The sequence below is a fragment of the Anomalospiza imberbis genome, chromosome 8, assembly GCF_031753505.1.
Source record: "Anomalospiza imberbis isolate Cuckoo-Finch-1a 21T00152 chromosome 8, ASM3175350v1, whole genome shotgun sequence".
Lineage (NCBI taxonomy): Eukaryota > Metazoa > Chordata > Aves > Passeriformes > Viduidae > Anomalospiza > Anomalospiza imberbis.
In genome coordinates, this window is record NC_089688.1 from 20,393,993 (window position 1) to 20,408,877 (window position 14,885).

The 14,885-nt window shown below is 37.4% G+C and overlaps 1 protein-coding gene across 4 annotated transcripts in view; it reads right to left on the reverse strand.

Moving 5' to 3' along the window:
- BLNK (B cell linker) overlaps nt 1-14,885 on the reverse strand; it is a 94,725-nt gene that overhangs the window by 71,414 nt on the left and 8,426 nt on the right. The gene's annotated exons all lie outside the window — the stretch shown is intronic.

Genomic DNA, 14,885 nt, shown 5'->3' on the forward strand with positions numbered 1-14,885 from the left:
TTTACTATTATGGGAAGTTTGCAACTATTCCTTCTGAATCAGAGCAAAAGGAAATACTGAAGTGCCAAAAGTTCCATTTTTGTCCACATCTAAGAATTAAGGCCTGGAAAACATTTCTAGTCTGTAGTCAAAATGCCTGTCACCTGAGAACAGGACATGCTGCAGGAATGTCCTCAGTATGGGGAGTCCTGCTAGAAGCAGACCTGGTGCTTTAAGAACTGACTTTTCCTCAGGACTCAGCCCAAGGTGGGCGCAGTAAGCTGTTAATCCAGTTTAATGGTGGCACACAGCAGAATTGACACTGTCAGCTTCTGTTAATAACCTTGCCTTTGTCAGGGCTGAACCAGGTCTGAGGCCAGCTGCTGCTTCCAGCCCCCTGAGTGCTGTTCCAGTAACTGCATGCAGGTGATTTGAGTCAAGTGGTGCCCTTCTGTGTGTGGTTTATACCCTGAAAACAAAGGCTATCCCTTAGCTGTGTGATTATGCACAGTTTCTTTCTAGTTCATCTTTCCTATTGGAACAATCTGCTTTTGCTATTTGGACCTTCCTTAAATGAGCAGACATTTCTGCATGTATGAAAAAGCCCCCTTAGTTCATCTAATTTCTTACTAAGGGAATGGAAGGAGGCAAGAGCTAAAGTGGCTGTGGTGGTGGTGTTTTCAGTATTTGAATATTGAGTTAGTAGGAAGAGTAATGTCTGTAAACAAAAGCTGAGGCTGAGTTGGTGGAAGATGCTCTGTGCCTTGCACTGAAATACAAAACTCAGTTTTCTGGGTGCTGACTGTTTCCATCTTGCTCTCATGAGAGACACTGGAAATATGACAACAGGAAATAGCCTGTTAGGAATAAATTCTCAGGTCACTGGTGGCTGAGACTGGCAAGGACTCTTCTTTCCTGGGGAAAGTTAAGTCATAATCTTAGTTAACTGCTCCTGTACAAGCCAAGTAATGAAGTACGGTGCTCCCCAGGTGTGTCAGGCTGTCAGGAGCAGCCTGGGAGCAGTGGGATCAATCTTGGAGAATCCCAGAAAGTGGGTGACATTGGACCTTCAGCTGTCCCCAGCTGGCCAGGGGCTTGGGAACTGTGCAGATGTGCACCCTGCTGACACTGCCTGCAGAATCAGCTGCCTTCTGCTTTCCTGCATCTAGACAAAATCAATTACAACAAGAAGTGCTGGGAAACAGCTGAGACTAAAAAAGCTGTAGAGAAAGAGCATGAGAATCATCCTATCTCTCAGAGCAAATACTATGGCAGAAGCTGTCAGCAACAGTTAAGCTATAACAGCAGTCTTAAAAGCAAAACCTATATATCCTTGAAAGATTAAGAAAGAACATCTGCATAATTATAAGCACATTACATTTCATCAAGGGAGCTAGAAGTAGCAAATCTTAATTACAAGAATAAATACTCTTACTGAATCAGGAAACCAAATGTGGCTTAGTACATGACTGTCTACCCTAAACACTTTGATGGCTGGCTGTCTTCTCTTTGGAAATAAACCACCTCATAAGCTCCTTGAGCATCTACATTGAAGAAAGAATTTCAAATGCCCACACAGAAATGTGATGAACTACTTGACTTTGAAAATACTCCCTAGATAGTGGAATAGATTTGCTGTACCTCCTTTGATACTGATTTAGGTTTTTGAGGTAGTTCTTGAGTTCCACTGTTTAGATTTCAATAATCTCAATGGTTACAATGGTTAATCTATTCTGTACAGATACTCTTTAATTCACATAGTCACGAGTATGTCATGTATTTATATCTGCAGGCATTGAAAATGAGAACTTGATTTTCTTGATTCACATTACCTCAGCCACAGCAAGCAACATTATTAATAGTGAGTAATCACTGACTCCAACAGCAAGATCACAACTGCTGCATTTCAATGGCTGAAAGAACTTTGTGAAAAGGTAGACCTTAAGGTGCTGCCTGGCAGTCATTGCAAGTAGGACAAAACACCACAAATAGTGATAATTTAGGTAATCAGAAGAGGTATCAGATTGAGCACAATTAAGACCTATTACTGTGAAGCAGTCATGCCAGGTCTAAGTTGCTGCAAGAACTCGGCCTTCTCAGCTGTTATGTGTTGAAAAGACTGTCTCCAAAAGTGCATGCCATACGTGGTCCTGGCACAAACAGGAGAAACTATTTCTGCCCCTGGAGAGAAACAGCTACATGTGCTTGTGTCTGTAAATATCTTCATTCTAAGTATGAACAAAATCTGTGTTGGATCACAGCAGTGAGTCTGGATGAGGACTTCTAAGGTGGGGAGGAGGACAGGTAAAGCACAGAGTAGTCACCTCTCTCCTGGCCTGTGATAGAGAGCAGGGTGCTGCTTAGTGGTTTATGGCCAGGACAGCCCCAGATTTTGAGATCCATATCTTGAAGGGGCAAAGCCAAAGGCTAGTACAGTATTACTCAATGTGTACCAGTGACAGAAAGAGATTTGCAAACTTTATCTGTAAGCACTCAGCTACAAAGTGTTGATTTAAACATGTGCTTTATTTTTCTCAGTTTGGAAATTTGAAGACAGAACATTCTCTCCCCCATACCACAATACCCTGTCTTTCTGGGATGCCAATAAATTTGTTAGTGTGTTTAAATGGTTTAATGAAAGTATTTTATGGTTTAATGCAATTAACAATGTCTTCTGTCAGTGCAACACATCTGCTGCTAATGATGCTTCTGGATGATAGATGTTGTGGGGATAGCTGTCAAGGTAGAGAGTAACTTAATTTGAGCGGTTTGATTTCCTTTTACTTTAGCTGTCAAGACCTGAGCAGTTAGTGTCAGTTAGAAAGAAGCAAAGGAAAAGGTGCTTTGAAAGTTTTTCGCTTCCTTTGTTTTTGCATGGAAATTTAACAGTACAATGACCTGTTTGTCAAGTGACTCCTACCTATCTAATAGACATTAGACTGTTAGATGATATTAATAGGAAAAAGGAGAACTAGTTTTGGATACAGGACTCAACATATTAGATGAAAGTTTTGGTGTTCCTGTGCATATTTATATTGCTCTACGGACTAGCAGTATGTTAGTGATACAGTATTTGTGTTTTATACTTCTGTATTGTTGCTTGGTCTTTACACATAAACATTTTTTTATTTGGATTTCATGCTGGATCTGCATATTTAATCAAGGTCCTGGGGTATTCAGCATGTGAATCTTTCCCTTCCCTTTCAGCATGATGAATCTTCATAAATGTAAATATCAATCTTTTTCTCTTTGACACTTCATGGTAGCCAGTAAAGTCTGTCTACATCTAAAGTTCTCAAACCTTCAAAGTATTCAGATTTTATAGTCTTGCTCCTAGTATACTCAGTGCTGATTTTATAGCATTAGATACTGTTCAGGAATGCATGTGGAATAGACTTCCTTTTGGCCCATTCTTGAAGTGACCCAAGTTAATTGAGAGCAAGGCGGTTAGAGTGGGTTATAAAAATGATGCCAAATGTCATTGAAATTACTCTTACACTATATATAAATATACATGAATCTCCATTAGAAAAAACTTTTTCTACCGATTTTTGAAATTTAAATTAGCAGTAGTTAGCAAGCATGGCTCTTGAAGTGAAATAAATACCAGAATATATATTTAAAGTGCCTAAAAATAAATATTTTTACTTCAAAGCTTTATAAGTCAATGACCCAACATGTTGTTGACAGCCAAGATTAAATGCTTACAAGAAATTCCAAATTTCCACTGACATACAGGCACTTTTTCCTTTCCTGGCAGTTCATAAAACAGCACTTGAGTTTCAGGATGCTGCCATTGCACCATTTTGGAGCAGTATGTCTCTAAATCTATTACCAATTTTGTGCAGAGTTCAGAGTGTGGGGAGAAAGGAAAAGCAGCATGTTTTCTTTGAGAAAAGCTGTGCTTTGAAAGCTACTGGAAGTTTTGGAATGTTAAAAGACAAACCAGCTGAGATATATTAACAGGCAAAGAGCAAGAGAAGAGGTCAAAACTGTGCATGCAAATGTCCTTTCACATCCTAGTAATTTCTGAAGATTCACATGGCTTCAAAAATAAGCTCGTTCCAGGAAAACAATAAACATATTTTTGAACAGTTCTAATATTAGCCTGTCCTTATAATGGTATCTGGAAGCCAGTGATATTTATGCTGAGATGAGTGTGACCAACATGTTAACTTCAAATAACTCTCCTAACCCCAGTTTCCTTGTGTGTGGGAGTAGTTTCTTTTTAGGAAAAAGTCACTGTTGGTTAATTTTGTCTCTCCCTTTCGCACCCTCAAACCATTGACTAATACTGAAATTCAGCTTAGAGTGGATATTTTCGTTTTTTACATTTAAACATTTTAATAAAGGTTTTAAATTTTATAGTGACTAGATAGAGTGACTATCATGTAGTGATGTTTACATGCAGAGGCAAACTAGGAATTGTATGAGCACTGAACACTCATATAAAAACATATGCTGCTCTCTAAATGATTTGTGAAAGTCAAGAGGCAATAATGGATGATCATATTAAATAACAGCCATCCTTACAATTGGGCATATACACTTGTTAAACGGGAAAAGAACAAAAAGAGAGAATATTTGAATTTTGATATGTCAATTATCAATTCCTGGCAAATTGTTTGTTTATTGGAAGTTAATCCCTCACTGTGTTAAATGGTTTGTAATGAGTTCAATATCACTGTGAATCCAGTTCTTTTTTAATTGACCATGAACTAAATAAAATAACTTTTTTTGCATAAAACTGGGCAATTTTGATTACTTAAGTTTCTTCATAGTTCAAGAAATACTCTAAGTACTATTTTTAGCATGGCTTTCCACAAAAGCTGCTAGCCATGACTATATTACTTCAATTATAAGTTCCAACTACTTTTAGCTATTTCTGGTGCAATAAAAGTGTAAAAAATGAAAAAAAATTAAACTCCCTAATAATGTAAGATGGTGATGAAATGGATGGGTGTTTTGGCTAAATCTGTATTTTCATTAACTTATTTTTCATGGAGGGGAAGAAAGTGCAGATTTTAAACTTCAGACATGCAGACTTAGAAAACAAAATAAATTAAGAAACTTGTCCATATAAATTAAAGAAATAACCCATAGTGGTGTGTACCTCCTACATAAACCTAAACAGAAATGTTGTATTTTTAGTCCAGAAAAATAAAACGTTGAGTAATAAAAGTAAATTTTATTTACTTAGTACTTTCTACTGCTTTTTACATGTGACTGTAATTAGCCAGCCAAATAATATACTTGCATGGTATGACCAGATGTCTTCTAGAACATTTAAATAAGGAAAAACAAATTATATTTTCCCTTCTTTGCATTAACTGGCAAGTAAGAGACCCTGGAATTTCCCACTCTGATGTGTTTGTAAAATGACTACACTACGGCTTCCCACTATTATCCATGTGTGAGGGAATCTGCAGCTCATTCAGAAGTGTGTGAGTGCACACGATCAGGAGCTGGAGGTTGGAAGAGTTGTTGACCTGACTGATAACCAGGCTTTTGTGGAGTGTCAGTGAATCTGGGTACTGTTTAACATGACAAAAGTGGCTCTATTTGGCTTTAGCTGATTAAAATTCATGAGTTGAAGTTACTTCAAGCTGAAGCTCAACAAATGCAAAATCATATCCAAGAAGCACTTGATGTTGCAACCATACTTCATGTTATGTTGTGGAAGTTCAGCTATTGTCTGCCAAGATGAAATGATACCAGTTTTATCTGTGCTGACCAAATGGATATTTATCACACTTGGAATGAATGTGGTGGTTTGTGTTGTGATGAAAAACAGAAAAACATAAAAAACCTCCTATGACCTAATTGTTGAGTTCGTCAGTTTTATATATTTTTGAATTTATTCATGAGCACAGTCACAAAAGTCCTTCAAGACCCAACAGAAAATGTAGCTCTACACTGTAAAGTTCAAGAATACTTAATTGGACAGGGAAAAGAAAGAAACTATAACACCATAAATAATGCATGGTACAGTTCTAAAAAACACTGAAATTTTGTCAGTAGGGGGCTTTCTGTTTGGAAAGTGTATATATGACCAAATAAACCCCAGGCTTTGGGGATGATACTATTACAGAATTTATTTTCCCTGTTTTCCTACTGCCTCTTCAAAATTTGGTGCTGTGTTTGTACAGATGCATTTCAGATACTCTGATACCACCTGAATCAAAAACATTCAGGTAAAAGAGTGAGGTTTGAGGTTGGTTTGTTTGTTCCAGTGAAGAGTCTCTTTCACTTACTGTGTAATACTAGTGCATAGAGACATTTCTCTAATCTGCTTTTTATATACTACAGGGCCCAGACAATCTAAAACACAAATGAAGTGTTGCATTTTCCCCTTCACAGGAAACTAGGGGTTAAGGGCAAATGTCAGCATTTGCCTTGAGTATTTCTGAGTGAGTAAAATAGGTCATCAGCTCTAAATAGATAACATATGTTTGAGTCTAATGCCTGTATTTTTTTTTAACCAAAAAACTGTATGGCTTGTTCACTTTATTTGTACCTCATCCTACATTCAGATGGTTAAGTACTCTGCCTACTCATATTATGCTGATTAGATGTTCTAGATGTCTAATGGGACATTTAAGTAAGTTTGATAGAAAATAAAGTTTTTTACTCTGTCAGGGTTGCACCGTGAGAAATCAACCCCATGGCATTTGTAAGGTTTTAATAATTTTCTGTCTAATGCTTTTCAAGGGCTCTGTTGCAATGGATGCAGATAATAACACCTTTTAAAAGTGTAAATTGCATTCAGATAGCAGGGGACAAAATAGTTTAACTGTTAAGGGAAACAGCCCAGCTACATAGGAACATTGGAAGAAATAAATAGAAAAGCAAAGAAACAAAATAAAAATCTCTAGCAGGTTGAAAGAATATTAATAAACAATTTAAAATATATTTTGTAGGAATCTTCTGCCTATCTGCTTATTAATGTGAAGTCAAATACTGCAGGTAAGATTGCCTAGAGAAAATCAAATACCTTACAAATAGAATCTGTGTTTCTTCATTTGACATACTAATGTGAATTTTGAATAGAATTTACTCTTCAGTATTCTAGGGTCCTAAAATACATGAAATGATTGAAATTCTTATTCTTCTAAGCACGGGTTTTGTAGGACCTCTGGGAATTCTAAATTCTTTCCAACATGCCTCTTCCTGAGCACTAGTGTGTGATGTGGTTTCCCAGCAGTCCAACCCAAACTCCAAGCCAGATTCCCTAATGGTAAGGTCTGAGCTTATGCACAAAATTGGCACTGGGAAAACTTATGAAAGATCTCTGCAATTGCATTTGTGTGTGTTTTGTTTTTATTTTTTAATGTGGGCAAATTCCATGAGTTTTTAGATATGGAAAGATTGATAAATACTTAATAGTGACTTTTGAGCCATTCTAGGAATGGCTGGAAGCTTTTGCTCTTAGCAGTATGCTGAAAACTGACAGGTTGTGCGAGACCTGCTGATCATTTTAAATTATAGACAATATTACATTGAAATTCAGAAGTCACTACATTAGTAACAATCTATAGGCTTGGTGTTCCTGTTGTGTTGGCTTTTTTTTCCCCCTTCCCCTTAGCATCATGCTTATTCAGAGCAGATGTCATCCTGCAAAAAACCCAGGATGGCTTCATTTTACTAAGGGAAACTCCCTGACTCTTGGTAACTTCCTCAATGCTTCTAGTTTCTATAACTTTGCATTGCAGACTTCATGAGCTTTCATTTTAGGTGCCCTAAGCGCTTTAATACAGCCATAATAGCTCAGTCAAGATTAGCAAAAAGTGCTCAGGTTATTGTGGGTTATATCTAAATCTTAGGCTACAAGGGTGTCTAAGTGAAAATCTACCAGCAGAACTGTCCTGGCATAATCATCCTCACAAAACACCCCTGTGGATATCCTGTGGGGGTAACAATGCACTTTCTTTGCTTTCATTCATGTCACTTTACAGTCAGTATCTTTGTAGTTGCAGTATCCAGACAGGTTTAAAAAAAAGGGTATTCCTTTCTCTGCCTTTTTTTTTTTTTTTAATGGAAGTTCCTTTAATTTCTTTTTCAATAATTTCTAGCCATCTTTCATTTCTGCACTTAGGACTCCAGTTAGTTCTTTGATTAAGAATAGCAGCTTGAAATGTATCTCCTTGGAAATATATCTCATTTTGGCACTAACATCACCCACTGCCTCAAATAAAATGTTGATATTCAAGACATTTCCAGGTTCCCTCTGTTTGCAATAGAAACTTAGACTAAAGTCAGCTGTACTTAATACAATCCTGTTTTTACTTAGAAGGCTGATGAATTTCTCCCTTTCTGAACTTGGTAGAAACAGACAAATTAAAACTTCAGACTCTCTTCAGCCTATTCCCAAGGAGTCCCTTCTCCCTGCTGTATTGTCTGGTTCTCACAGGGCTTTCTTGTTTTCCATGGAATTGTACATGTGTTCACCTTTCAAAACCAACAGAGCCCTAAGAGTCGGCCCTTTCTCAGAAAAACTACTCTACAGCATCAATTTTTAACTTTGTTCATGCTTTCTCACGAGAATTGCTAATATTCAGATGGCTTTAGTCTTTACTGCAGAAAAGTGTGTTTTACCAGAAGCCTTTGGAAATAATCTCTCAGGCTAAGAGCACCACGGTTTTCCTCTTCACCCACCCCTTTAAGGGTGAAGTAAAGAATGGAGAATGAGGAATTTTTTAGCTTTGTATTGGAAACAGATAATGGGAAAGCAGAAGGACTAAATTCTGATTAGGCATGCTAGAAGATTTCTGAAATGGTTAGCATCTGGTATTTAACAATGGGGGAGTGATTATAGTTTATGGCTTGATTTTTAAATGTTACTAATGATTTTGGACATTGGTATTGTGAAGCAACTTACATACATTGTAAAATTTCCTGATCTTTCAGGAAGGAACAAGTACAAAAGCAACCAAAATGAAGATCCTTCTAATCACAAATTCTCAAAAGAAGGGGTGTACTTTTATAACTAGGATACTTGAACAAAACAGAAACAGGAGGAAACTAAAAATTACAAAGCCCAAGGCTCTGTGGAGGTTTCCTATTTATCAGTGAAGGCCTTACAAAGTCCACGTTAGAAACTATGACACAGTGGCTTAATTTCCACAACTTCTCACATTTTTTCATGTTCCCTGAACTTGAAAGGTACACAAAACTTAACATTTAAAATTATCACCAAACTTTGAGAACAAAGAATTCTGTGTCAAAGATATTCCTTTAATCCATATTTAATGTAATTATGACTATCATGACATTTAGAATTCAATTGAATTGTTGTGTGCTAGAGCTTAAAGACTGGAAAGCAGACAAACACTTTGCATCCTTTGCAACTGGTACATAAAACAAACAAAAAAAAAAGTTCAAATAATTTCTGGCAGCAGCATTTGGACTAAGAATAGAAATACTCTTCTGTCACAGAAAAAAAAAAAAAAGGGGCCACTCCTGCAATAAATACTTTTGCATGGGCTCAGGATTTTTTTACTGCAGGATTCCATTGCTGGGTTATGACATTAGACAGTTTTATTAAGTTGCTTTTGAGATATTTGAAAATACTTGGCAGGTAAATAATTCAAAATGATCGGATAAAATTCAGTTTCTAAGCTAACTATCATGGTAATCCAGTGATAATGATGTTTGACTTTGTATCCAGTCTAATAATTTATTTTGAGTGTTTTATTTGCTAATATTCATGTATGTTTAACTAATAACTTGATAGCTAAAATCACTTGTGTTCTTGTGTGCCAAGAATGATGTGTATCTTCACAGTACCCTAGATTTCAGAAATTATATCTACATTCAGTAATCCAGCTTTGTATTTCCTTTCCTTTTTTTTGAGAATAAGGATAAACATGCAAATTTTGCTTTTACTTTATAATTGCCTTATGCTTTGATGATGCATGAATGTGTAGTAGCCTTGTACCTTATGACCTGATTGAAGAGGTGCTTAGCTGTAAAATATCTTTCTTTTAGCCCATGCCTCTTTAAGGTGGCTCTTTGCTTCTAGTTACATGATAAGTTAATCAACATTTGTCTCCTTTCTAAGACATGTTCTTACCATTTTCTTCTTCTTGAAATGACTCTGAGTAACTGATTCTGCTTTCAGAAACAGTTTCCTATTTGGTTAGAAACAGCAAGAAACAGAACTAAATCCTTCTGGACTTGGCAGCTGCTGATGTTCAGGGGACCCAGGGAGCTGTTCTTACCTGGCCCTCTGCTCAGCACCCCACTGCATCCCTGCAAGAACTGCTCGGGGGCAAAGCTTGCAGTGCTCTACTCTTTGTTACGTTTTCTGCCTTCTCTTTTAATGCTTTGCATCTATCTCCCTGGAGAAGGAACTATTTTCAGTTTCTTCCTGCTCTGAAAACTTTCATTTTACACAGCTTTATTTTAACTGTGTTTTCAAAGTCTGTGAAGTACTTGCTAAAGGGCTAGGTGCTAAGATCACTTCTCTTTGCACAAAAGAGACCCACCTCTGAAGGTGCCCAGCTCCTACTACTATCCCCTCTTCACTGAGAAAGTGAGCACAGCCTGTAGAAGTACCTGGAAATTAAGGTCTTTCTGAAAAAAATACTTTTGATATCTAAGCCACTCCTGCTGCCTCTGAGAGGAAACCTGTACATCTGTGAAGAATGGAAATGAAGCAAGCCTGAAGGAGTGTCATGAGGAATGTCAGTAGGAGAGAGCTCAATCCATGACCAATAGAAACTAATTAAGGAGCAAAGGGAAGGAGGGCCTGGCTAAAAGAGGAGCAGAAACAAAGCACTAGGTGTTGGAAGGCATTGAAGGCAAGGAGGTTTAGAGGGGAGTGGGTGAAGAGGGGCGCAGTCACTGTGAAATGCAAAGGGGGAAGGTGGCAGATGATAAATAGGAGAAAGCAGCGTCAGAAGAATAAAAATTGTGTAAAAATGCAACTAAATTAATGCAGTTACACAGCCTAATTTAGTTTTGTAGCTGAAGATGTGTATTTTTGTAGCATCAATTTTTTGTGGTGAGCAATCCCTTTTTTGCCATGGTAACCTTGTGAGCTTGCCAAAGGCAGGATAAACAATGCCTCCATGACTTCTACTTCCAAAACAATTGGGTATGCCAAAACATTAATATTAAAATTTTGTGTCATTGCAAAAAGCTGATTTTATGGCTTTCTGAGATATGCAGTATATTATTAAACCCTGGATATGCACTTGGGGCATTGAGGTGTCAACAGCGAGCCCACAGGTGGGACTCAACAGTACCTGCAACTGGGACCATGCTTCTCTGACCTTACCTAAGCTTTTTGTGCTTGCTTGACACCCAGGGAAAACTCTGCAAGTCTCTTTTGGCTCTTTCCCAGAAGAATTAGCTTAGAAGAATGTATTATTAAGTCTTTAATTTCTTTTGTTTATATAGGACCTAGAAAAGAATTTTTTCCCCTCTCTGGAAAATCAAGGCATTCATGGCCTGAATTCTATTTGTAAAACTAAGTAGACAGGGGTGGATGTCAGATCAATCTGAACAGAACCTGATGCTGGTTATCTTTTTTCCAAGCAGCTAGCCAAGCCACCTAAATCAATTTTAATGTCTTTCCACCTATTCCTATATCTCATGATGTGAAGATATCACTCCCATCTTTGGGAAATACCCTTTTAGCTGAAACTGGGGAAGGTGTTGCTATTTCAAATAGAAACAGAGGAGCTCTAGGTGTGGTGTGTTTGGTTGCTGTGGTCACTATTGAAGGCAGATGTGGTTCCTGTCCTTTCCTGTCTGCTGCTTCTGCATTGCAGGGGTGGGAGGGAGCACCCAAGTGAGACAAGGTTTGCTTTTTCTGCACAAGAGCTGCTTTTTCTCAGTAGCAATGCTGACAGAAGTGGATGTCAAAGGACAGGCTTGGTGAGTTGAACCTGACAAGCTCTGGCAGTGTTTTGCACTGGCAGGGAGTCAGGAATCTCCCACAGGAAGACACCAGTTCAATTTTTTAAATATTATTCAAAAATCCCCAGTAGAGTATTTGTGAATAACATGGCTCTGGTTTTCTCCAGGGCATTCCTATTCCAGCCATGCAATTCAAAACACATTTTGAAAGAGCAAGAAAGAGCAGAAATACATGAAAGTGGTTTAGAATCAATGCCTGACCATTTTTGCTGTGTTTAGATTTCTTTTAGTAAATTTCTATATACAAATCTAATAAGAAAGTCTCCTATTTTTAGTTCTGAAGTTCAAGTAAAACTTCACTGTTTTTATATATTTTTTAAATCTGTCACTGGGAATTCAAAACAGGATTTTAAAAAAAACATCAAACAAACAACCTACACTTAGAGGGAACTGAAAAGCCAGGAGCACAGTGCAGCAAGTTCAGACATTAAAAAGCAAGAGAGAATGTAATATGCTCTGTGCAATGCAGCTGTGGCTTAATGCTGATTTGCACATTAAGACTAGATTAGCATCACTCAGATGTGACCTGCATATTGAGTAACTATCACAAGTATGGTACTATTGATGAAAAATGAAACTGCATGGTACACTTCAGATGTAATATACTAACCTTTTGTGTTTTTAGATTCTACAGAAGTGTAAAAGAAGAGCTATTACTTCTAAATTTTTATGAAATGCATGTAATTTAGTTTCCTATAAAAGTTCAGTTGGATGCTCAGTGTGTTTATGAAACAGAATATGATATTACCATAAAAATGATTGTTTTTTAGCCACTCAAAGGCAAGAAATATTCAAAGAAATGACCATATAAATGTTGATTATTTCTATTCTGAAGGCAGTCAAATTGATTTAAGGTGTTGTGGCCAACTTATTACAGATTTTGTGGCTATAATGCCTGCATGACTCTGAATACTTTAAACTTCAAAAAGACCTTACTATTGATAAATGTTTGATTCACTTTCAAATAAAATGCAGATTGCATTTGACATTAAGGATTTTGTGCAGAATGGCTCCCTAAGTAGTTTTGTGTTAGTTCAGTGGCAGGCTTTAGGATAATTACCTTCTGCAGCATTTTCCCAACATTTCTCTTTGGAACAATTAAAAATTAAAAAGATGAGTGTCCTCACTGGAAAACCAGGAAATAAAGGCACACCTCTGGTGGGTTGGTGTTTATGTATTTGATAAAAGTACAGTGTGCTGGCTGCAGATCTTTCTTTCCAGGAAAGCTTCCCTCCAGTGCTGCCTAGAAGTGGGCTCTCACTACCTCTGGATTTTGGCATATCTCAGTGGCACAAAACACCTGTACTGCATGTGCTTAAGGGTCAGTGCCATAGCAGGGGTTTGGGGCAGGCTGGAGGAGTCACACTGTGAGAAGAAGGGCTTGTTTGGGAATTATGAAGGCTGGGATGGGTAGGTGATGGGGTGCCCTCCCTGCCTTCACAGGCACTCGGATGTGCCTTCTGCAGCTGGGATGGAAGACAATTTTTCAGCTGATGCAAAGGTAAAACAGCAACTTGGGACTCTCTGAATGTGCAGTGGGGAAAGCTCACTGTGTTCTCATGTCAGATACCACAGTGTTGCTTTCTTCTTTACCTGCCAGGCTAGAAGGAATTTTTACTTTTCAAGTGATTCCTAACAGATCTCATAGCAAAACCATATCTATATCTAAATATTCATGTAACTTTTGCTAGACACACAGAAACACTGCACATGTATTGTGAGATCTACATGTGTGCACAGGGTCTCTATGCACACACAGCAGCAAACTTGTATTTGCTTTTTAAAAATTATTATAAAAATGTAAACCTGTCACTTCTATTTAGTAGGTGTCATCAGGCTGGTTCAAGTGTTTTAAGGGTTTTGGGCTTAGGTTTTTTTTTTTTGTTCATTGCTGTGTAGTGATAGATGGCTAGCTTTTCTCTAGTGATTCTAAGCTTAACATCTAAAGGTGGTATTGAGCTTCTGTTTAGACTTTGCAGACAGGAGCAGAAGGAAATCATATTCATCTTATAACTCGAGGATAAACTGAAGTGCAAACCCTCAGGTTCTTGCAAAAGACAGTTAACAGGCACATAACAGCTTCAGGATTTTTGGGATTTTTGAATTCTGAACGTCTCTACACACAGCAGTAGATGCAGTTACGGAATCATGCCATATGCCATGTAGAAAGAAACTCAGATTTTCTGAGTGGAAGTGTCCAACATATGGTTATTCCACTGCATACTGCTAAGGTAGCTCTACTAAAGCTGTGCTTTGTAAAACACACCTTATAGCAGTTAAAGAATATTTAATTTCTGGCATAGTATAGATTTCTTGTATATTGGGCTAGGAGCTTGGAATAAAAAACTTGGCTGTTGATTTAATTACTTTTAAGTTGATATATGTGTTAGGTTGTACACAGGAGAACAGCATCTTACAATTACTCAAATAAGACTATTAATGATAGCAAAATATAGGTATTTGATTTTTTTTTTAGTATTGTCATAATAAATTCCTTTTCAAGCATGCAAATTTATCATGTTGACAAGGCTACTAAGCAATTCTATTAATATATAAAATTTGTAGGAAACTTTCTATCAGTGTGTGAGACACACACACTGATTTTTCTATAATGACATAAAAAATGTATGTTGCTTATTGTGTGTAATGCCATGTTTTCTGCAGTGCAAAATAATCTTTAAAGGTGTTTTGAAGATACTACATACTTTGGAGAACATACTAGCAAATGCTTTCATTTTTAATCATACTATTTTTCTATTGTAGACTGTTACCAAAGGTCATCCATTGTTCTCCTTGCTTTTTTCACTTGTGTTTTGAATAGGTTACCACTAACATCTGAAGTTACTTCTTAGTCCACTGCTGCTCTACAGCTTTTATTTGCAGAACCACAGGAAGCTGCCACATCCACCTTTAGCTTTAACTTCGCTGCCTCTCATCTAGTGATGGAGACTGCAGCACCTTTAGTGATCCAGTTTGTACTG